Source organism: Panthera onca, chromosome A1, assembly GCF_046562875.1.
Source record: "Panthera onca isolate mPanOnc1 chromosome A1, mPanOnc1 haplotype 2, whole genome shotgun sequence".
In the NCBI taxonomy this organism is placed as follows: domain Eukaryota; kingdom Metazoa; phylum Chordata; class Mammalia; order Carnivora; family Felidae; genus Panthera; species Panthera onca.
The window spans coordinates 63,276,638-63,300,048 of NC_138339.1; the positions used below are offsets into that span (position 1 = coordinate 63,276,638).

General features: G+C 43.9%; 1 long non-coding RNA gene across 4 annotated transcripts in view; it reads left to right on the forward strand.

Moving 5' to 3' along the window:
- Positions 1 to 23,411, forward strand: part of LOC132681022 (uncharacterized) — a 253,481-nt gene that overhangs the window by 167,759 nt on the left and 62,311 nt on the right. The window lies entirely within an intron of this gene.

A 23,411-nucleotide genomic window follows, 5' to 3' on the forward strand; every position in this document is an offset into this window, starting at 1 on the left:
GCTGTCAGCACAGCGCCCAAAGCAGGGCTCAAACCCATGACTTGTGAGATCATGACCTGAGCCAAAGTCAGATAGATGCTTAACCGACCGAGCCACCCAGATGCCCCAGTTTTTGTTTTCTTTTTTTAAAAATACTATTTCTGTATCTATTGAGGTGATTATATGGATTTTCTTTATTTTGCTAATATGCTGAATTACATGGATTCTTTTTAACATTTTAATGAGGGTTAGTTTATTTATACTCATGAGACATACTGATCTCTAGTTTCCTTTTCTTGTAATGTCTCTGTTTGGTTTTGGTATCGGTGTGGCCTCATATTTGAGTTGGAAAGTATTCCCTCATTTTACAACTTTTTAGGAGATGTTATGTAGAATCTTGATATCAATTCTTCCTTAAATGTTGGTAGAGCTCGTTATGAAACTACCTGGGGCTAGAGCTTGTTTACATGAAAGTTTTAAACTAGGAATTCACTTTTTAAAATTAGATGTAGGGTATATATTTTTTCTTAAATAAGTTTTAGTAGTTAATGTCCTTCAATGAATTTGTCCATTTTTTTTGTAAATTGTAGAAAGTATTGATACGACATTGTTCAAAACATCCTTTTATTAATCTCTTTACTATCTGTAGAATCTGTACTAATGCCACCCCTCATTCCTAATATTGGTAATTTGTATATTCTCTCTTATTTTTTTCCTGATGAGTCTAGCTAGATACTCATTTTTATTTTTGTCTTCTCAAGGACAGAGAAATCTGCTGGCTTCATTGATTTTATTCTATTGTTTTTTTCCTGTTTTCTATTTCATTTGTTTAGGTACTTCATTATTTTATTCCTTCTGTTTACTTTGGATGTCATTTGCTCTTTTTTATTTTCTAGTTTCTTTTTTTTTTTTTTAATTTTTTTTTTAACGTTTATTTATTTTTGAGACAGAGAGAGACAGAGCATGAACCGGGGAAGGGGCAGAGAGAGAGGGAGACACAGAATTGGAAGCAGGCTCCAGGCTCTGAGCCATCAGCCCAGAGCCCGACGCGGGGCTCGAACTCACAGACCGCGAGATCGTGACCTGAGCCGAAGTTGGACGCTCAACTGACTGAGCCACCCAGGCACCCCTATTTTCTAGTTTCTTAAAATGGAAACTGGTATCATTGATTCGAGACATTTCTTCTTAAGCATTTGGTGCTTTAGTTGCATCCTACAAATTGTGGCATGTTGTATTTTCTCTCAGTTCAAATGCTTTATAGTTTTCCTGTTGACTTATTCCTTAACTCACGGGTTAATTGGGAGAGTAAGATTTGGTTTCCAAGTATTTGGTTATTGATTTCTAATTTAATCCCATTCCTGTCAGAGAACATACTTTATAAGGCTTGAATTTTTTTAAGTTCATTAAGACTTGGTTCATGGCCGAGAGTAGGATCTATCTGTGTGCACTCAAAGAGAATGCATATTCTCCTGGTGTTGAATAGAGTGCCCTTTAGATGTCTGTTAGATCAGATTAGATCAGATTAGACCTCTAATTTTCTGTATCTGTACTGATTTTCCATATACTTGTTCCATCAATTATTAAGAAGGAATATCGAAATCTCCAACTATCTCCAACTATAGTTGTGGGTTTTTTTATTCTTCCTTTCAGTTCTGACAGTTTTTACTTTACGTATTTTTGCAGCTCTGTTGTTAGATGCATAAATATTTCATATTAGGGTTTTTTTTAAAAATAAATCGACCACATTGTCATTATGAAATGAGCTTTATTTTCCCTGGTATTATTCTTTGTTCTGAAATCTACTTTGTCCAATATTAATATAACCACCGCAGCTTTAAAAAACTTAATTTTAGCATTGTACAATGTTTTCTATCCATTCATTTTTAACTTATTTGTGTCTTTATATTATACCGCAAGTGGATTTCTTGTGGACAATACATGGTTTTCTTGCTTTTTTGTTTTTTTTATCCTGACAATTTCTGCCTTTTAATGGGAGATGTGTTTTTATTGTTTCCATTTAATATGATTGTTGATATGGTTAAGTATAAATCTACAATCTTGCTGTTTGTTTTCTTGTCTCCCATGTGCTCTTTGTTCAGTTTTTTCCTCTGCTTCTGATTTCCTGTGGATTAATTGAGTATTTTTATTATCCACTTTATCTCCTCTGTTTACTGTTAGCTGTAATTCTTTTTTTGTTGTTCTTGTTTTTTTGTGGTTGCTTTAGGCTCAGTAGTATTCAGGTGTATCTTATCACAGTCTGTTTTCTAGCAATATTATATTACGTGGTGTTAGTATAAGACCCTCACTGTAGTGGGGTGCCTGAGTAGCTCAGTGCCCCCCCACTCTCTCTGCCCCCCCCTCACCACTCGTGCTCACACACTCTGTCTCTCTCAAAAATAAACATTACAGGGGCGCCTGGGTGGCTCCGTCGGTTGAGCGTCCGACTTCGGCTCAGGTCACAGTCTCGCGGTCCGTGAGTTCGAGCCCCGCGTCGGGCTCTGGGCTGACGGCTCAGAGCCTGGAGCCTGCTTCCAATTCTGTGTCTCCCTCTCTCTCTGCCCCTCCCCGGTTCATGCTCTGTCTCTCTCTGTCTCAAAAATAAATAAACTTAAAAAAAAATTAAAAAAAAAATAAAATAAACATTACAAAAATAAAAAAAAAAAAAGAATCTCACCATAGTATATTTCCATTTCTCCTCTCCAACTTTTATCCTGTTGTTGTCATTTTGTACATATGTTATAAACCTACCAATACCATGTTATCATTTCAGTTTAAACAATCAATTAAAAGACATTAAGGGTTAAGAAAAAACATATGTTTATCCACATAGTTAGCATTTCCAGTGTTTTTTGTTTCTTTCATAAATCTGTATTCCCATCTGTTATTGGTTTCCTTCTGTTTGAAATAGTTCCTTTAACTTTTCTTGTAGTGCAGATCTTCTGGCGATAATGTTTTTTTCAGTTTTTCTATGAAGTCTTTATTTTTTCACCTAGAATATAGTATAGAATTTTAGGTTGACAGGGTTTTTTTTCCTCCCTCTCACTACTTTGAAAGAAGATTTTAAAAAAAATGTTTATTTACTTTTGAGAGAGACAAAGAGACAGAGCACAGGTGGGGGAGAGGCAGAGACAGAGGGAGACACAGAGTCCCAAGCAGGTTCCAGCCTCTGAGCTGTCAGCACAGAGCCCGACGTGGGGCTCAAACCCATGAACTGTGAGATCATGACCTGAGCCGAAGTCGGATGCTCAACCGACTGAGCCACCCAAGTGCCCCTCCCTCTCAGTACTTTAAAGATGTTGCTCCCCTACCTTCTAGCTTGCATAGGTTTTGATGAGAAATGTGTTGTCACCCTTACCTTTGTTCCTCCTTATATAATGTATCTGTTTTTCTCATCTTTAAGATGTTGTTCTTTATTGTTCGTTTTGAGCAATGGGTTATGATGTATTTTGAAGTGGGTTTCTTCATAATTTTTTTAATGTTTTTTTTTTTTTTTTATTTTTGAGAGAGGGAGAGAGAGAGCATGAGTGGGGGGAAGGGCATAGAGAGAAGGAGACAGAGGATCTGAAGCCATGCTGACAGCAGAGAGCCAGATGCGGGGCTCGAACCCATGAACTGTGAGATCATGACTTGAGCCGAAGTCATATGCTTAACCGACTGAGCCACCCAGGTGCCCCTATTTTTTTTTTTTTTTTGAGATTTAGTTGAGATTTCTATTTTCATCGCATTTTGATGAAATGTGGTATTTTACCATTATTTCCTCAAATATTTTTTCTGTCTTCATTCCCCTCCTTTGGAGTTCGAATTACACATATATTAGTCTGTTTGAAGTTGTCACATAACTAGAAAATATTCTTCATTTTTCATGTATTTTTTTTCTGTGTTTTACTTTGAATATTTTCTGTTGCTATGTTTTCAAGTTCACCAATCTTTTCTTCAGTGTCTAATCTGTCATTAATCCCATACAGTGTATTTCTCATCTCAGATATTATAGTTTTTATCTCTAGATGTTTGATTTGTTCACTTGTATCTTCCCTGTTTCTTCTCAACATGTTCGTGTTGCCTTTAGCTTTTGAACATAAGGAATACAGTTATTATAACTGTTGATATGTTCTCTTCTGCTAATTCTAACACCTATAACATCTCTGGGTCATTTTCAGTTTATTTCTCTATTCCCTATGTGCCATATTTTTCTCTTCCTTTGAATGCCTGGTAATTGATCGGATGGAAAACACAAATTTTACCTTCTTGGTTGCTGGGTGTTTTTATATTACTATACATATTTTGGAGCTTTATTCTGCAATGAGGTTAAGTTGCTTGGACACAATTTGATACTTTAAGGTCTTGCTTTTCAATTTCTTTTAGGCTGGACCAGAGCAGCATTTAAAAAAATTTTTTTAAATGTTTATTTATTTTTGAGAGAGAGACAGAGTGAGCAGGGGAGGAGCAGAGAAAGAAGGAGACACAGAATTGGAAGCAGGCTCCAGACTCTGAACTGTTAGCACAGAGCCTGACGCGGGGCTTGAACTCATGAACTGTGAGATCATGACTTGAGCCGAAGTTGGACGCTTAACCAACTGAGCCGCCCAGGTGCCCCGAGCAGCATTTTGTCTAGGCCTAGTTATTCTCTACTACTTAGGTAAGACTCTTCTCAGTGCTTCACCCAATACCCCCATGAAATACGAGTTTTCCAGCCTGGCTGACTATAACAGGTACTATTCCTTCTAGTCCTTGTGGGTGGTTTTTTCCCCAGCCTCATGTAATTTCTTCAGAAACATACACTGATCACTATTCTGCTGTATACTCAAGGACACCCTCTACAGATCTCTGGGGTTTCTGTGTGCAGCTCGCTCCTGTCTGCTGTTATGCCCTGCAGACTCTAGCTGTCATGGTCTTCTGTACTCTTAGCTTTATCTTCTAAACTCAGAGAGTACTCTTGGACTCTTCTTGGTTCCCCCTCCCTATGCCATAGCCTGGAAATGCCTTCAAGGCAGTAACCCTGGGATAATCATAAGACTTAACGTCATTTTCTTCCAGCCTTGCTGGGGCCATTATGTTTTGTTGCATGGTGTCCAATGCCTTGAAAAGCATTGTTTCATATATTTTGTCCACCTTCATAGTTATTTCAGGCATGAGGGTAAATCTGGTCCCTGTTATTCCATCATGGCCAGAATTGGAAGACTCCATTTAGATGGTTTTGATTTTTTGGACTATCTAGGTTATTGTTCAACTCTCGAGTCATGTTGATTTACAAAGCCCCTGATGATCAGAATTAGGGTTTATGATGCTCATAAATACTTCAAAGAGCAAAGAGGACACACCAGGTCACTTCTTTTTGCTTTAGCTACTTGTTATAATCATTTTGCCAATTTAAAAACATTTCCAAAGTATAATGATTGTGTGGAGCCCTGAGAAAGATACAGTTCCAGGCCAGTGAATGTTCTAATGGGGTTTTATTATGAGAAAGAGACAGATTTCTGTCCTTAGAACTTGACTTAATAATAAAAGCTAAACTAGTTTATAAAGTTTTTAAATAGCCAAAGGAATACAGAATCATTGTTTAAACATTTAAGTAGAAGTATATAAAATTAAAAGTATAAGCTTTTTCCCCTTATGATCCCCCAAATTTTACTGCCTCCAAGCCATTATGGTGACATTATGAGGAAATTGTCTTCTGTCATTGAATTTTGGAAGTGAGAATTTAAAAGTTCTTTCTGGGGGCATCTTGGTGGCTCAGTTGGTTAAGCATCTGACTCTTGATTTCAGCTCAGGTCATGATCTCATGGTTTGTGAATTTGAGCCCGCATTGGGCTCTGCGCTGGCAGCATGGAGACTGCTTGGGATTCTCTCTGCTCCTCCCCAAGTTGTGCACTCGCTCTCTCTCTCTCTCTCTCTCTCTCTCTCGCTCTCTCAAAATCAATAAATAAGCTTAAAAAAATAAAAGTTCATTCTGTTTCTTAAGGTCATCAGCTATTCATCAACTTTGTGTATAAGAGAAAAATTGTCCCCTGTTTCCCTTCACTGGCTTGCTGTCTACTTAATTGCATGAAACTTCTGTTCTTGTAAACAGTGGTTGCTCAGAGACCAGTTTCTTCATCCAGGAAATAAGGAATCTCTGGGATGTCCATTTCTCATTTTATGTCCTATATCCCAAAGGGGACCAGGGATCTTGTAGATGGAGTACTAGATCTATTCACTGGCATCCCATGCCTCAGTTTATCTCACTTTCCTTGCAGATGGTATGAGAGCTAGCCCGAAAAGTTTGAAAAGTTCTTTGGAAGTGAGAAAGGTTCTGGGAGACCTGAAGTCTTTCTCATCATGGTAATCTGCAGACCTAATCATCCTATCAGAATCCCAGCAGCTCTACCTCACCCCTGCATGCTGATTCCATTACCAAAGTCTACTGAGGGGTCTCAATTCATCAATGCTTCCTTGCTCTCACTGAGTGTTCTGCTTTACCCAGGATGTAATCACAAACAACTAGAACTAAATTAAACTTGTCAAGTGATAAATAGGAGTCCTTTAGAAGGATGAGTTATCCTGAACTTTTCTTTCAAATGGAGACATCTTTCTGTTTCTTGAACATGTTAAAAGGGAGACAGGTTCCCCCTTGACTGTTATGTTTTGGCCATGGCCAAAACAGATTTGATAATGATTAGGTATTATTAGCATCACCATTTAAATATCTATCCATCAAATTCAACAAATGGCAACCAAGCTTCTTGATATATAAATTATTTGGTGTTTGCCATTGGCAATTTGCCTTTGCATATAAAGGGATGTCACAATTCTGAGTTGGAGGAACAAAGGAACGTCTAAAATGCCATACCATGGTTCAAATGTACAGCCCCAAATTAAAACAAAACAAAAACAATGTAAAAAACTACTTGGCTATGATGTTTGTCTCATTTTCCTTCTGCTGTTCCAAGTGCTATGAGGTAAGGTAGTCAAATCATTGGATGATTTGTTCCTTCAATCTACATAGGTCTCTGTTCCAGAACTATGACTACTCAATCTAAACTATCCCTTAACCTGTTACTGTCTAAATTCCTACCCTGCTTTATTTTCCTTTGTAGCACGTATCCCCCACTGGAGTTATATTATTTGTTCACTTATTTAGTACCTGTCTCCCTACTGGAATGTCAGCTTTATAGGGCAAGGATTTCATCTACTGCCTTCATTATACTGTCTCTAGTGGCAAGAACAGTGCCTGGCAAGTAGAAGATACTCAGTAAAAAATAGTTGAATACAGACATTAGATAAGTGACTTCTAGAGAAGACAGCTTAATTTTAGCACACTACTTGGACCAACATGAAGAATATTAATATAGACACATTAATGCTATATTTTTAATTAATTTGGTTCAATCTATAAGAAATTACTGCTAATCAAAGTTGGAATAGGAAGAGGGAAAGGGAAAAGGTTGAGGAAAGAGAAGAGTATTGATAACTTCAGTTTACAAAGTGAGTGTTTGGGATTCATATGAAAAATGACAGAACAAGAAATAGAGGTTTAGGTAGGTTATTTAAAGTTGCAAAGGAGGGGCGCCTGGGTGGCTCAGTCAGTTAAGTGGCCGACTTCGGCTCAGGTCATGATCTTGCGGTCAGTGAGTTCAAGCCCCGCGTCGGGCTCTGTGCTGACAGCTCAGAGCCTGGAGCCTGTTTCAGATTCTGTGTCTCCCTCTCTCTGACCCTCCCCCGTTCATTCTCTGTCTCTCTCTGTCTCAAAAATAAAGAAACGTTTAAAAAAAATAATAAAGTTGCAAAGGAAACCAATGGATAAAATACACACATACACGTGCACACACACACGAGATCACATTTTGGAAGGCAGCAAGGAATAGAATGGAGGTGGTAGAACTGAGCCATATCTTTATTTTTTATATTAGAATCAGAGATATTATCTAGATTAATAAAGCAAGGGAAAAGGACTAAGCACATATTCTGGAGTAGTAGAGGCAGTGAGCTAAATTACTTTAAATAAGAAATAGTCAAAGTAATTCTCATCAGCATACAAACATGCTATTTTTCTCCCATAGTAAGGCAAATTACTTTTGAACTTTTATTCCCCATTTATCTTCTGTGCCATTTCTCTGTCTATAAAACAAAGCTCAAAGGAGATTAATACTCCCAGCTTCCACTTTCTCTCTTCCCATTCTCTTTTGAGCCCCTCCAGTCAGTCTTCGATGCTCAACACACCAAAATAGCCCATCAGGTTTTCCAGTAACCTCTATGTTTCTAACTCCACCAATCAATGCGGAATCTTCCTCTGTCAACCCATGAGCAGCATTTGACCCAGCTGACCATTCCTTCTTTCTGACATTAGTGAAAATTAAAAGACAAGAAAGGAAAATGTGTGGGAAGCAGCTAGAGCAGTATTTAGAGGGAAATTTATAGCACTAAGCCTATCTTAGAAAATAAGAAAGGTGGCAAATCAGTGACTTTTGTCTCCACCTTAAGAAACTAGCAAAAAAATAAATGAATAAACAAACAAACAAATAAGTAAATAAATGGCAAATGAAACCCAAAGTAAGCAGAAGACAAGAAATTGTAATGATCAGAGTAGAAATCAGGGGAGTCGGAACTGGAAAGTAATAAAGAAAATCAATGAAACCAAGGATAGTTATTTGAGAAGACCCTCCAAATTTATAAACTTGTTGACACATTGATCAGGAAGAAAAGAAAGAAGGATCAAATTACCAATATCTGGAAGGAGAGAAGTGATAACAGTACCGATTCTACACGTTTCAAAAGGATAATAAGGAGATATTATGAACAACCTTATGACTGTAAATTTAATGACTTAGATGAAATGGACAAAGTCCGTGAAGGACACAAAGATGTTCACTTAGGATGAAAGATAACCCGAATGGCCCTACCTGTATTAAAGAAATTTAATTTCTTTAAAAATTTTCCCACAAAGGAACATTTTACTCAAGGTATTGCTGAATTGCGAAGTTTTGGAGAGAGAGATACTGTGTTTATGGATCTATTCTAGTCTCTGCTAACTGATCCACTGATTCAACAAAATTCAAATCAAAACCTTGTAGGCCTTTTGGGAGAAATTGACAAGCTGATTTTAAAACTCACGTGGAGATACAGATGACCTACATAACCAGAGAATGTTTGAAAAAGAAGAACAGAGATGAAAGACTTACGTGATCTGAGTGTAAGACTTGTTCTAAAGCTACAATGATCCAGACCATGTGGTATTAGCATCATGGCAAGCATATAGGTCACTGGAACATGATAGCGTCCATGAGGAGGGGCACACATATATGGCCAGCTGATTTTTTTTTTTTTTTTAATATATGAAATTTACTGTCAAATTGGTTTCCATACAACACCCAGTGCTCATCCCAAAAGGTGCCCTCCTCAATACCCATCACCCACCCTGCCCTCCCTCCCACCCCCCATCAACCCTCAGTTTGTTCTCAGTTTTTAACAGTCTCTAATGCTTTGGCTCTCTCCCACTCTAACCTCTTTTTTTTTTTTTTTTTTTCCTTCCCCTCCCCCATGGGTTTCTGTTATGTTTCTCAGGATCCACATAAGAGTGAAACCATATGGTATCTGTCTTTCTCTGTATGGCTTATTTCACTTAGCATCACACTCTCCAGTTCCATCCATGTTTGGCCAGCTGATTTTTAACAAAGATGCAAAGGACACCGAATGGTCTGTCTTTTCAGCAAATGGTGCTAGAGCAATTGGATGTGCATCTATCATCATATGCATCCATGCATATATCAACATGTATACATATTACCTTTGATCCCCACTTGGCGTCATATACAAAAGTTAAGTAAAAATAGATGATATATCTAAACATAAAGCTGAAAACTAGGAAACATTGTGAGAAGAACATGGGAGACTGGAACTCAGCTGGGCTCACCCATCTCCATGCACGCTCCCCAGACCTGGTTGTGCCTTAGCTTTACCCCAGACTCAGTGAGTCCACACCTCCAAGGCACGCGCTTAGGAATCTCCATACTAAGTGCTCACTGATGGGTAAGATGGCGGAAGTTTGGGAAACACTGCTTCTAAGGTATCCAGGCCTTTCTGTCATCTGTCACCTGTTTCCCAGACCCCAGGCCACCTCTTCCTGACCTTCTCTTCCACACCGTGGACCATTTACGAAGAATTACAGTAAAGTTCTTTTTCTTTTTTTTTAAAGTTTCTCATTCTGAAAATATCCACGAGTTCAGATCAATTTTTAATTTAATTGAATTTTATTATCATTGTTACTGTTTCTATTGCTGTGCAGCACTACACCACAGGAACTCTGCAAGGTGGGTATGGCCTTCCCCATTTTACAAAGAAGTAAGCTAAGGCTCTAATGCATTAAATAGCTTGCTCAAACATACCCGACTTGTAAATTGTTAGACCAAGGATGTAAACACTGGTTTTATGTGGTTCGAAAACCCAACTTCTTAACCATTACACGTGCAATGATTTAAAGGCCCTGGGAACTCCCTCCCACAGCTGATTCCCACATACTCATTCCTGTTGCAGATACTGATACCTGCTGGGTCCCAGGTACTCTAAGGTAGCAAAGATTAGTATAATGTTCTCATCCTGCCCTGAGTCGCTTCTGACTCTCTGGAGGTACAGATTGTGATATTATGATTTATAATAAGCAATATGTAGGGACGCCTGGGTGGCTCAGTCCGTTAAGTGTCAGACTTCGACTCAGGTCATGTTCTCGTGGTTCGTGAGTTCCAGCCCCACATCAGGCTCTGTGCTGACAGCTCTGAGCCTGGAGCCTGCTTCGGATTCTGTGTCTCCTCTTCTCTCTGTCCCTCCCCTGCTCATGCTCAGTCTCTCTCTGTCTCTCAAAAATAAATAAACATTAAAAAAAAGATGTATTTGGTTTTTGACCCAGTTTCTCGCTCAGAGCTCCTAAAACCTTGGAATTTCCTTAGTGATGAGGTGATGAAGTTTTTTCCCCACATATTCCTACTATCACTGCATTAGGCAGACACATTGCTTTTGTAAGTTTGAAGAAAAATTTACCGAGAGGGGGAAAAAAAAAAGCTAGTCCAGCATAGTAGGTTATCAGAAGTAGAGGCAAGATCCATTACTGAAATGATACCAGGAACGAGATGACTGACTTTGAACTCTTCTGAGTGACAGATGGGGGGGCGAGACTCTGGGGGAAGCAGGCCCCATTTTACAGGCGAGACTTCAGCAGAGACTTGCGATGTCTAAGTGAGGAGGTTGTGCATTGTGGGGTCAGGGCTGGAGGCCTTCCCTGTGACAGGACGGGAGCCCACAGCCTGCCGGGGAAGGCAGGGTGGTGGCAGGTGCACACTGGAGACTCCTCAGGTGGCAGGAAGAGAGAGGCACTGCTGGGGGTGCTCAGAGGCTAGGCCAGCAGCCCGTCAGCAGGTCTGCTGCCTGGAGGGGGCAGGGGGAAGGGGAAAGCCTGCAGGCAGCTGTTGACCCGGGGCCATCCTGAGGCCTTGGGAGTGCAGCAGGTGGCAAGGCAGAACAGACCCCCTAGAACAGTAAATCCTCCAGGCGCGGGGGCTTGGGGAGAACGGCTTCCAGTGGAATCGAACTCTGGTTCACAGAGGGTTGTATGGAGCTCACTCTGTTTTCAGCTTGCCAAAACTCCTCTTTTCCTGGGGTGCCTGGGTGACTCAGTGGGCTAAACGTCTAAGTCTTGATTTCGGCTCAGGTCATGAACTCACAGTTTCTTGAGTTTGAGCCCCGCATCAGGCCCCGTGCTGACAGTGCGGAGTGTGCTTGGGATTCTCTGTCTCCCTCTCTTTCTGTCCCTCCCCTACTCGTGCTATCTCTGTCTCTCTCAAAACAGACAAATACATGTAAAAAATTTTTTTTTAAATGCTTGAAAAAAAAAGCTCTTCTCATCACCCTGGAAACCCCCCCTGTAGTTCCAGTATAAGGTGGTATATGGTGAAGGGAGAGGTGCCTGCCTTCTGGGACGGTCTCCTCTTAAGCCTCTTACCATGGAGTCCTTCCCTAATCCAACCCTGCTGACTCTGGCTCCCAGGGCCAGAGCCCTGTTTACCCTGATCCCAGTTGGCTCACAGGTCAGGGATGTGGGCTTCTCCTGGGACCACCCCCTTCGCATCACTGCAGAAGTCAGCCTTCCCCATTGGAGACCCTCTTCATCTTCTCTCCTCTTTATAAAGCCCCTTGAAGCCCTTTGTCCCCCACTGCCCTCCCTGGAATCTGTTTCGCCTTGGATGGAGCCTGGGGTGGGGTGTGTTGTCTGGGGTGGGGTGTGTTGTCTGGGGTGGGGCATCTATGAGCCTGACTTCCTCCTAGTCCACCTTCTGCCAGAGTCTCTCTTTCTGGGCCCTGAGTGCTTATCACTTACCTGGCAGACCACCTGGCCTTGGGCTGTGCCTGCCCCAGGATGTGGGGGTGAAAATCCACCCTGCCTCTCTACAGGAACTAGAATTCATAGTCACAGACTTACACTCTGGAAAGGAAGTTCTTGGTGAGCCCAGATGCCTGGTTTTCCCTATATGCCCCCCACACCAACTCCCTGCATGGCTGAGGGTATCTATCTATCTATCTATCAATCAGTTTTTTCATGATGAATCAAAGCCATTCTCCTTCGTGATTAGCCTAGGGATGAGCATTATCCCCAAAGTCTGAGCAGGGGTTGTAAGGGAGAGTCTGCTAGGAGACCTCTGGGAACCTCTCTCCTCCTTAATAAGAAGCTAGAGGCCAGGCCTCATTGTCCTTCACGCTTACGTGTCAAGTGAGCGTATGGTGTTGGAGGCTGCCACAGCCACCTCGTGACCATGAAGGTTGACCTGCCATCAGGTGGGAAGACCTGAGACCTTAGGAACCAATGCTGCCTTGTTCTGGGCTTCTTGCAAACTGACATAGTAAGGGTCTATATTGTTTCAGCCACCTACCACTTGCTAACCCATTACTTGCAGTGGCAGTTTTCTAAAAGCAGCCCACGTGAAACACAGGGTACACGGGCTAGTATACCACCCATCTGCCACCACCTCTCTAAAATCCGTCCTACCTTATGAAGATAAAAAGCTTCTGCACAGCAAAGGAAACAACCAACAAAACTAAAAGGCAACCAACGGAATGGGAAAAGATATTTGCAAATGACACATCGGACAAAGGGCTAGTATCCAAAATCTATAAAGAGCTCACCAAACTCCACACCCAAAAAACAAATAACCCACTGAAGAAATGGGCAGAAAACATGAATAGACACTTCTCTAAAGAAGACATCCGGATGGCCAACAGGCACATGAAAAGATGTTCAACGTCGCTCCTTATCAGGGAAATACAAATCAAAACCACACTCAGATACCACCTCACGCCAGTCAGAGTGGCCAAAATGAAGAAATCAGGAGACTATAGATGCTGGAGAGGATGTGGAGAAACAGGAACCCTCTTGCACTGTTGGTGGGAATGCAAATTGGTGCAGCCGCTCTGGAAAGCAGTGTGGAGGTTCCTCAGAAAATTAAAAATAGACCTACCCTATGACCCAGCAATAGCACTGCTAGGAATTTATCCAAGGGATACAGGAGTACTGATGCATAGGGGCACCTGTACCCCAATGTTTATAGCGGCACTCTCAACAATAGCCAAATTATGGAAAGAGCCTAAATGTCCATCAACTGATGAATGGATAAAGAAATTGTGGTTTATATACACAATGGAATACTACGTGGCAATGAGAAAAAATGAAATATGGCCTTTTGTAGCAACATGGATGGAACTGGAGAGTGTGATGCTAAGTGAAATAAGCCATACAGAGAAAGACAGATACCATATGGTTTCACTCTTATGTGGATCCTGAGAAACATAACAGAAACCCATGGGGGAGGGGAAGGAAGAAAAAAAAAAAAAAAAAAAAAAGAGGTTAGAGTGGGAGAGAGCCAAAGCATTAGAGACTGTTAAAAACTGAGAACAAACTGAGGGTTGATGGGGGGTGGGAGGGAGGGGAGGGGGTGGGTGATGGGTATTGAGGAGGGCACCTTTTGGGATGAGCACTGGGTGTTGTATGGAAACCAATTTGACAGTAAATTTCATATATTAAAAAAATAAATAAAAAAAATAAATAAATAAATAAAATCCGTCCTAGACATGGGAGCAAAATTCTCTTTCTGCAACAAGACCTTAGGTCACTTCCCTTATCCAGAGCTGGTGGAAGTTTCTGGTAACTTACCAATTTAAGCTGCAACCTCTCAGCACGCCTGGCTTGCGTAGAGAATCTCTCATTTGGAGACTGTAGCTGATGAAGTCACAAAACGATGGCTACTACAGCCTCTAAAGCCCACGTGGATACTTGTCACACTGGCCATAACTGGACTGTCACGGGACCTGCCCAAGTGATTTTTCAACCGTGTGTCAGAATCCCCTGGAGGGCTTGCTAAGAACAGACTGTTGGGTCTTATCTCAGAGGTTCAGATTCAGTAGATCTGGGGTGGGGGGGTGGTCAATTTGCAGCCATATTTTGAAGTTCATGGCTGGGATTTGGGTGCCTTTCTCGTGTGGTGGGGACTTGTGAGGGGGTTCTAAACAGGACGGCACATGGGCCCAGGGGTGGCTTTTAAGATGACGTGTCCTGGCTTTGTCCACTCACTCAGGAAATTAGAGAGGATGTCTGTCTACCCAGTGCTTTAAACGGGTCCAGCCTTGGGGCGCCTGGGTGGCTCAGTCGGTTAAGCGTCCGACTTCAGCTCAGGTCACGATCTCGTGGTCTGTGGGTTCGAGCCCTGCGTCGGGCTCTGTGCTGACGGCTCAGAGCCTGGAGCCTGCTTCCGATTCTGTGTCTCCCTCTCTTTCTGCCCCTCCCCGCTCATGCTCTGTCTCTCTCTGTCTCAAAAATAAATAAAAACGTTAAAAAAATTTTTTTTTAAACGGGTCCAGCCTTTAACCACGAACATGCTGAGTGCTGCTCTCAGAACAAGTGCCCCTGTTTCCCCTGCAAGTGTACCAAGTTGTTAATTCCCTCATTCACTCAAAAACACTAAGTAGGCACCTCCTCCGTGCTGGGTTCTTTGCAGATAAAAGCCTGCACACACATCTCCTTCTTGGCGCAATCCTATGAGATGGCAGGAGGGGCATTATGAACCATGCTCTCCGGATGAGGATGGGGGGGACTTGGTGAATATGAAGAGGGTGAGACAGAACCAGGATTTGGGTCCAGGTCGTTCTTTTGAAGGCTGCTGTTCCTTCTGCTACAGCCCCACTGCTTTTTCTCCACCTTCTGGGGGGGACCAGGTGGCCCCCTTCAGCCCCTGACTGGCACTTCTGGGATCCGATTTCCAGAAAGAGGACACTTCACACCGAGGGTGTGCATCCTGGGGTGGGGGGTGCCCAAGGGCGGAGAATGCTCTGCTCTCTGCACACAGATGGGGATTTATAAAACTCACCGCAAAGCCTAGCTACGCCGACCACGTCCGGCCCCCTCTATTTCAATGCTCTAATGAAAAAGTCACAACCAGACCATTCTGGCCACCTCGTGCCTACTGTTTGCGTGTGTGTGAAATACATGCTGTACTTTTCTCGTGCCCAAAGGGGGAAAAAAAACCCCAACCCTGTTGGCCTATTTGAAGAAGGCAGGAGCACTTGGAGAAGCATCCTGGAAGCATGTTTGCGCTGGCCTAAGAAAACGTCTCCGAGTGTTTGCCGATGGAGGCCTTGGAGGCTGAAATTCCATAGACTTGAACAGGAATAGTCAGTGGCAGGCCCACGTGTCTTGTTGTTTCTGAACCTTGGCCAAAATTAGGAGCAGCTGTCCCGGGCCAAGCGGGAATGCTTTATGATGTGCTGACACCTCCAGGAGATGTTACAGGGAGCACTGGGGGCCATCTCTGGAGGATGCAAGTTTATGACTTTCCTGTTTGGAGTCCCCAGATGCAGGCTCCTCGTGTGCCTGCTGCCGACGGCAAAAAGGGAATCTGTTAAGAGTCACTTCTGCCCAGGGTCTGGCCACGCCCAGACCCCATTCTTCGAGGTTTTGGCCTTCAAAGGGAAAGAGCAAATCTTCCCTTGGCGGTTCATGCTGCTCCCCTCTGATGGTGCTAACGCTCTGATAGAGATGCTCCATTGGTCACTTCCAATGGAAGGATGCATCATGGCTTATGAACGAAGACAGCTTAGGCCCGAGTTCCAATCCCAATTCTGCCATTTCCCAGCTGTGTGACCTGGGCAAAGCCATCTTGGTTTCTTCGTCCTTAAAATGGGGCTAACTGAACCTCTCTTCTAGAGTAGCAATCAGTATCTGATATTGACTGGAGCCTAAGTTATGCCACACATTGTGCTAAACTATTCCCATGGATTTTTTAGCTTGTTATCCACAAAATTCCCGTGAGAGGCTCCATTTTTCAGAAGAGGAAGTGAGGCTCAGAGACGTTAGGAAGCTCGCCCGAGGTCACACAAGTAGCAGGATTAGAATCTGCCAGACTGCAGGGCCAACCATCACCATCACCAGTCTCCTAGATTAACTGCTGAACTGTTGTCAGGATCAGATGTTACTCAAATCAAATGTCACTCAAGACCTGGCTTGAGCTGCAGCTCCATTTATATTCATTCCCTTGCCTACTGCTGAGTCCTAAATGAAGAAGACAGATAAGCAAGCCCCAGCACCGGACACTGGGGGCCAGAGCTGGCGCGGAGCCTGGTGAGACTCAGCTTCCCAGGAGGACCCGTGTTAGGCTGAGCACCTTCCGTTTTCTTGGGCTTGAATAGCCTTCGGGAGCTGAGTGGCATGGTGGTTAGGAGCCTGGCACCTGATAGCGATAGTCCTGGGCACGTTACTGTCAGTTTCCTCATCTGCAGAATGGGATGATGACAGTTCTTATTCTTCAGGGCAGTTGTGAGGCCCAGTAAGACGGAGCCTGGAAAGCACAGAGCATTGTACCTGGCCCATAATGGGCACTCAGCTGAGGGGAGCTATCATTATCCTACCTTGAGGACTCCAGATGAAGGGCAGGATGAGAGTGGGGAACTGAGACTTCATTATGAAGATATGTTAGGAAACAGGAAGGCAAAACTCAAAGAAAGACACAACTATAATTTTACACCCAGCAGGCCTCCCCAGTCTTTCTGTCCTTCATTCTCTGTGCCTCTGTTTTGAATCTTCAAAGTCCCATCCCCACCCCACCCCCAAGGGAAATATGGCAGATGCTAAATGATGCTGCTGATGTCCGGCTTCTGCTGAGAGAGGTGGAGCACAGCATCCTCAAGAGCACAGGCTGTCCTGTACCCTAAGTACCCTGGTCAGAGTTTGCTGTGTGTTATGTTTACGGCACATAATTAGTTGTGCCTTTTTCCTGAGGCCTTTTAAAGAAATCCTTAAATTCCCACAGAGTCCACTTAAATCTTCTAAACAGAAAAATTCCTTTTTGCATTAACCTGAAGGGAAACGAGTGGTTTGCAGAAATGTCCAAGAAGCAGTCATTTTATGGGGGCTGAACTCTGTCGTTGGGCCCACACCAAGAATTCCACCCGACAGTGCTGTATGCTTACATTGCCCGTGGATGGCAGGCACTGTTTATGACCGACGCTGTATCTATGTCTCCCTCCCTTGCCGACAGCACTTTGGTTTTGTGCAGAGCAACAATGAACTCGATCCCCAGTGATGCCCTCACTTCCTCACGCATCTCTGCAACTAGGGGCAGTTACAGAACATATTCTGGACACGTGCACGTGGAGGAGCTTTGTGAGCTCTGTGTAAGGTGTGTATTTTCTGCCTTCTCCCTTATTTCTACCTTGAGCACAGACATGATAGATGGAGCCATAGCTGACATCTTGTAAATAAGATGGAAAAGGAAAGAGAATTGCAGAGACAGTGGTCCTGACATCACTGAGCTGCTGAATTATAACCAGCACATTCTACCTACAGGTATATCGTGGGAAAAACAAACTTCTTCCTTGGTGATGGAGAGGGCTATGGTGGGAGTTGGGTTTACCAGATGACTGAACTGCTCTGGGGCAGATACCTGAAATTAGGGTATTGTGGGTTAGGGGGCAACCCCCAGATACCAGCATTTCCACCTTACCCTTGCTCTTCTTGTCCCACAGGAGAAAAATATTGTGTAAGTCATTTTAGTTGAATATTTTGTTACTTGGATCCTTAAATATTCCTAACTGTTAAATAGAGCCACAGATAACCTTTGGAAACCCAGTTAAGGAAAACTGGGAGGGAAATTCAGAGATGAATTTTTACTCTCTGATCTTTGTGTCTCCATTCTTTCTGGGTTAGAGTTTGGCTGACTGAACACTTGGAGTGCAGCAGAGTATGGTCAGAAAATCTAGATCAGGAATTCTAGTTGTGTCACAGACAAGAAAAGAGAAAGTGGTGAGGGTCCCTGGGTCACAGACTCATAGTCTTTCAGGGGAGAATGTTCTCTCAGAGAGCACCTGGGTCCATATCCCAACCTACTCCCCGGGTTTCCATTCATTGTTGCCAAATTACTTCCCATTTCCTGAACATTCTGTGCCTCGGCTGATCCATTTCCTTGACCTTAAAGTTTCCATCATCTCCTCTCCCACTTTCCCTTTTGGCTTATCTTTCAAGACACCATTTGGTGACCTCTTCTTTCAGGTTCTTCTGACCGCTGCCATGCCTCTCCACCCACAGAGGATGTATTGCTCCTTCTGCTAGGTTATATTAGTTCCCTACTCTCACATCTTTCCCAGCTCTCCCTCATCCAGTAAGCACCTTGGCACAGTTTAGGCATTTAGCATAGGACACGACAGTTCATTGTTGATATGCTTATGTCACCTGCCAAAGTAGGGTTTCTTTGATGGAAGGATCCATTTATCTTGACCATTTGCATTTTTTTTTCTAGAGCCCAGAATGATACATTCAGTCAGTGCTTGAGTGTTTAAGACTGTGCTTTGGACCGCGTGTGCTTTGGCACAATAGTTTCCTAGAATGATCTTAGGAATTGCACACCAAGAGGACTCCATGGTCAAATAGGTGTGGAGAATAGTAGACTGTATGAAATTTTTCAAAGCCCTACCCATATTATGAATCACCAAGAGGGAGATTGAGTATGCCAGGTTTCTCCAGTGGATTTGATCATGGGGTCTCTTTTTCGCAGAGAACCTTGAGTGATTAAAATGTTGAGGAATGCATTTTGGAAACCCTAAGCCAGACAACTCCCTTATTTTAAAAGAAAAGCATAATCCAGTGCCTGTCTTAAAGTCTACCAGCTGGCTGGAGATATAGATGAACCCGAAGACTGAGATCCCTTGAGGGCATACCATGGATGACCCCAGGGGTTACTAGACAGTCAGTGAACTATAGTTCAAAAGGCAGCAGTTTGAAGGGTCCGGAAGACCTGGGCTCAAATCTGGATTTTCCACTTTCTACCTGAGTCACCACAAGCAAACACTCTAACCTCTCCATCTCCAGTTTCTCATCTGTAAAACAGAGCTAATAATGCCTGTCTCACGTGGTACTTGTGATGTCCAAAGGGTCTACCATGTAACAAAAGGCTCAATGAATGGTTACTGTGGAAGCCAGGAGCATTCTCCAGACTTCCAGGGATGTGAGGAAAGATCCTGCAGATATTAGAGGTAAACATTAAAGAATTAACAACGCTTTGGGTACACAGGCCACTGATACGTAGAGACATAGCCAAAGAAGGTTCTCCAGGAGAGAGTAAGAACTTTCCAGCCCCATATTAACAGTAGGACAAGGGCCTGTTCATTCTGGAATCTTCCTTCCTGCACCTGGGGACTGATAGGTGAAACCAGTCCTCGGAACCAGCTTCCTTCCCCACCTGAGTGGCCATCTTTCCATGGCTCTCTACACCCCAGAGTGGGCATCAGTGCAGCTGAACCTGAACATTCCTCTCTTCCTCCTCAGGCTGCCAAGATCTGTCCTCTGTCCATCCCTTTGCCTCTTCTCTCTTTTCTTTCTCTGTCACACTCTGCCTCAGTGGCACCGATTCTCTATCACTTCCCAGCACCCTCTGGCCTCCTCCCTCCCATCTCAGGGCCTTTGCTCATGTCCTTTCCTCCATCTGAAAGCCTTCCCTTCTCTCTGCCGGTTGAACTCTTCTCCAGATCTTATCTCAAAATCACCATCTCAAGAGAAGCCTTCTCCTAAATGCCATCATGATCAGTCCTTCCATTGTTAGCTGCTCACATCCTTTCCTCTACTTGTTCTTCATCCTGAACACTGTTAATAAAGACACATTTATGTGATTTGAAAAACAATTATGTCTATCTCCCATTCTAGAAGATAAGTTTCTTGAGGCTTACTTTGCAACCATGGTATCCCCAGGGCCTAAGACAGCCTGGGCACAGTAGTAGGTGCCCAGCAAATAGTAGGTGAACTGAGTAGACAGCATTCCTGGTTTAGTTTGGGGGTCCGTGGTTCCCACAGTTTTCTGAATGGGGTTGTTCTCTTTGTGGGCTCGGGAGGGAAAGGCTGGAAGGTTTGCCAAGCCTGCTTCTTATAGGAAGGGGCTGATGTTTGGGCCTTGGTGTGTGCATGGCCGGGCAGAGGAGCACTGCAGGAGACCCTGTCAGTGGGAGCCCATCTCTAAAGTGGTCCCCTTTAGGGATTCATAGGAGAAAATTCTTCCAGCCTTCAGTAGAGCATTTTCTGCATACCTCTGACACATTCCATTCTTTACTGTGCAGATTTTGGAAGGACTCATTTCTTCCGTTTTGCTTCAGCTGCTGGGAAGCTCCTGTTGAATTTACAGCCACTTCTTATAATCAAATGACAGCTCAAGGCTTGCAGTTTGCATGTTAACCACACCCAGGATTCGTTTTCTTTTCCTGCCCCCATTTCCCTTTTGTCCTGACTTCTTACTGTATTCATTTTGTATCCTCATGTATGTAGGAGACACTCTCAGCCACATCAAACCTTTTCTGCAATAGTTTGACTATTTTTTAAAAATTGAGGTGAACTTCAAAAAAGTGAAATTAACCATTTTGAAGTATCAGTGGCATTTAGTGCGTTCGCGATGTTGTGCAAACAGCACCTCTATCTCATTTCAAACCGTTTTCATCACTCCCAAAGAAAACCCCCATGCCCTTTAAGCAGTCATTCCTCATTTCTCTCCCCCCCAGGCCCACGTAACCACCAGTCTGCTTTCCATCCCTACGGATTTGCCGATCTGTTTCCTACAAATGGAATTGTACAATATGTGACCGTTTGTTTGTGTCTGGCTTCTTCCACTGTGCCTAGTGTTTTGGGGTTCATCCATGTTGTGGCATGTATCGGCACTTCATGCCTTTTTGCGGTTTATTTTGGTAGATGGATTGGTTAAACATGGGGGTCAGCAGTAGAGGCTGAGAACATGTAGGTTCCCCTAACGTGTGAGAGGAGGAAAAAAATCTCCCCAGGTCTCCGTAGAGTACACGATAGAGATCTCCACCCAGAAAGCCAGTATACTGCGGACAGGCCAACATTACATTCCAGAGGTCTTGAGACCTGGGCACGGGCTGCTTTTCTCCAGAGATATTCTCCCAGAATAGACAGAGGTGTCAGTCAGCGTTAAAATAACCTTGGCAGAAGTCCCGATGCCAGAAAGATAGCCACAAACGTCAACGCCAAGGTACATGGTGGCGGGAAGGGGGGGTTCTAAATTAAGTCTTGGGCAGTGAGTTATATTGACTCGGTTCTGGTGGGGCTGACCGGTCACCTCTACCCCTTTGGACGCATGTCCCTGGTTTGGCAGGTGGTGGGTGAGAAGGGCCTTGGGAAGGCCAAGGTGAAAATGCTGCCAAGAAATGTGGTATGATTTCCAGCACTAAGGCACTCCATCCAGGCCAGAAGGCAGTTTCGGGGGGAGAAATAAAGGGAGGCAACTGGATTTCAGCTTCTTGAATGGAACTTAGGAAAGCAGATATAATGGCTACTCCGCTCATGGGAAGCGACTCTGTTAATGTGTTGGTTGATTATTGACACTGGAGATGATCAGAGAGATGATAGGGGACTGATGTAGATGAACATGGCTGCAGAGGCCACTGTGGCCCAACCCAATTTCCTTCTATGACCCGACCTGTGGTTTCCTCTCTGAACCTTAGCTTTCTCAGTTGTAAAATGGGAGTGATAGCACAATTACCTCGAGGAGCTACTGTGCGGATGAAAACTGGTAATGCAGTGAGACATTGGCATTGAGGCAGGTGTTCCTTAAAAGCGTGCTCTCTTCTTCCTTTCTCCTCTTCTAAATATTAGGGGAGACAACCAGATGTTCAGGAGAATCCAGGTATCAGTGATGCAATGTGAGACCCAAAGGTGGGCTGTGAGTGAAAAAGTGAAGGGATAAGACATGGTCAGCGCCATACGGTTGAGAAAACTTCCAGTTGGGAGAGACAAAATACATTTATGTGAGAAGCAATGTCAGGATAACCCATAACAAGGGCTGAAGTGGTGAAGTGGTGCGTGCTGTCCTTTACGGTCAAGTGGCCCATCTCTTCTGGAGACGACGATCTTCAGCGACGATGGGTGAGTGCCATTCCACGGTTCTTTCCGTCCCTGCACTGACACGTTGGGTCAGCGTAACCTGTTTGTGGTCTGGGCCACCTCCTCCGGCCTCCTGTGAAAACTGCCTGGTGGATAAATGCTTTTTTAATACTTTAAGTGAGTTTTCAATGCGTGCTTCCTATGCGAGAGGGCCTGTGCTAAGCTCTCTGTGCTGACCATCCCCTTTTCTCGTTATAGTGGCCCTAGCAGGTAGGTCCTTGTATTATCCCTAAATAGAGGAAAGACACAGGGCTCTGAGGCAGAACACGCTTGCTCAAGGTGACCAGGGTAGCAAGTGGCAGAGCTGGCCTTTGACCCAGGCAGCTGGACTTCAGAGTTACTGCTCCAGCTCTCAGGCCCGGGTGACAACCTTCAGCACTCCCGCCTACTGGGTGTAGTAGGAAGGGAAGCAGGGATCAGTGTGGGCCTGACTGGTTGCTGAGGAAGACTCCAAGAACATGTGGTGACATTGCCGGACACGTTCACAAGGAAGGCCTGGATGACTGCGGGAGACAGGGAAACCGAGAGCTTTCCAGTGGCAGTAAGTCAGAATAAACACGGAGAGCAGCACAAGAGGACAGCAGAAGTAGGAAGACGGAGGAAGCTTCTGTTGGTGGCACACAGCATCCCCAGAGAAGCTGTTGTTCCGTCACGCAAGTTGAGGAGCACTGGTTTCGTGCAAATTGGGCAGCTACGGTGTGGACATGACAGGGACCGGGAAGGCCACCTGCTGCTTAGAAAGGAAGCCTGAGAGCAGAGGACTTGGGAGGGGATGTCATCCCTGGAGCCACACTTGGATGTGTGAGCTGGGACAGCCACTTTCTAGCTGGGGACTGACTTAGAAAGTCCCTTTTTATCTCTGAGCTGTGGGTTTCTTAGCTATAACATAAGGGCAGCTACCCGATGGGATTATCCTCAAGATTGGAGAGAATGCTTGCAACGTAATAAGCACAGTGCCGCCCCGCCCCCAACCATAGATGTAAATGTTTGC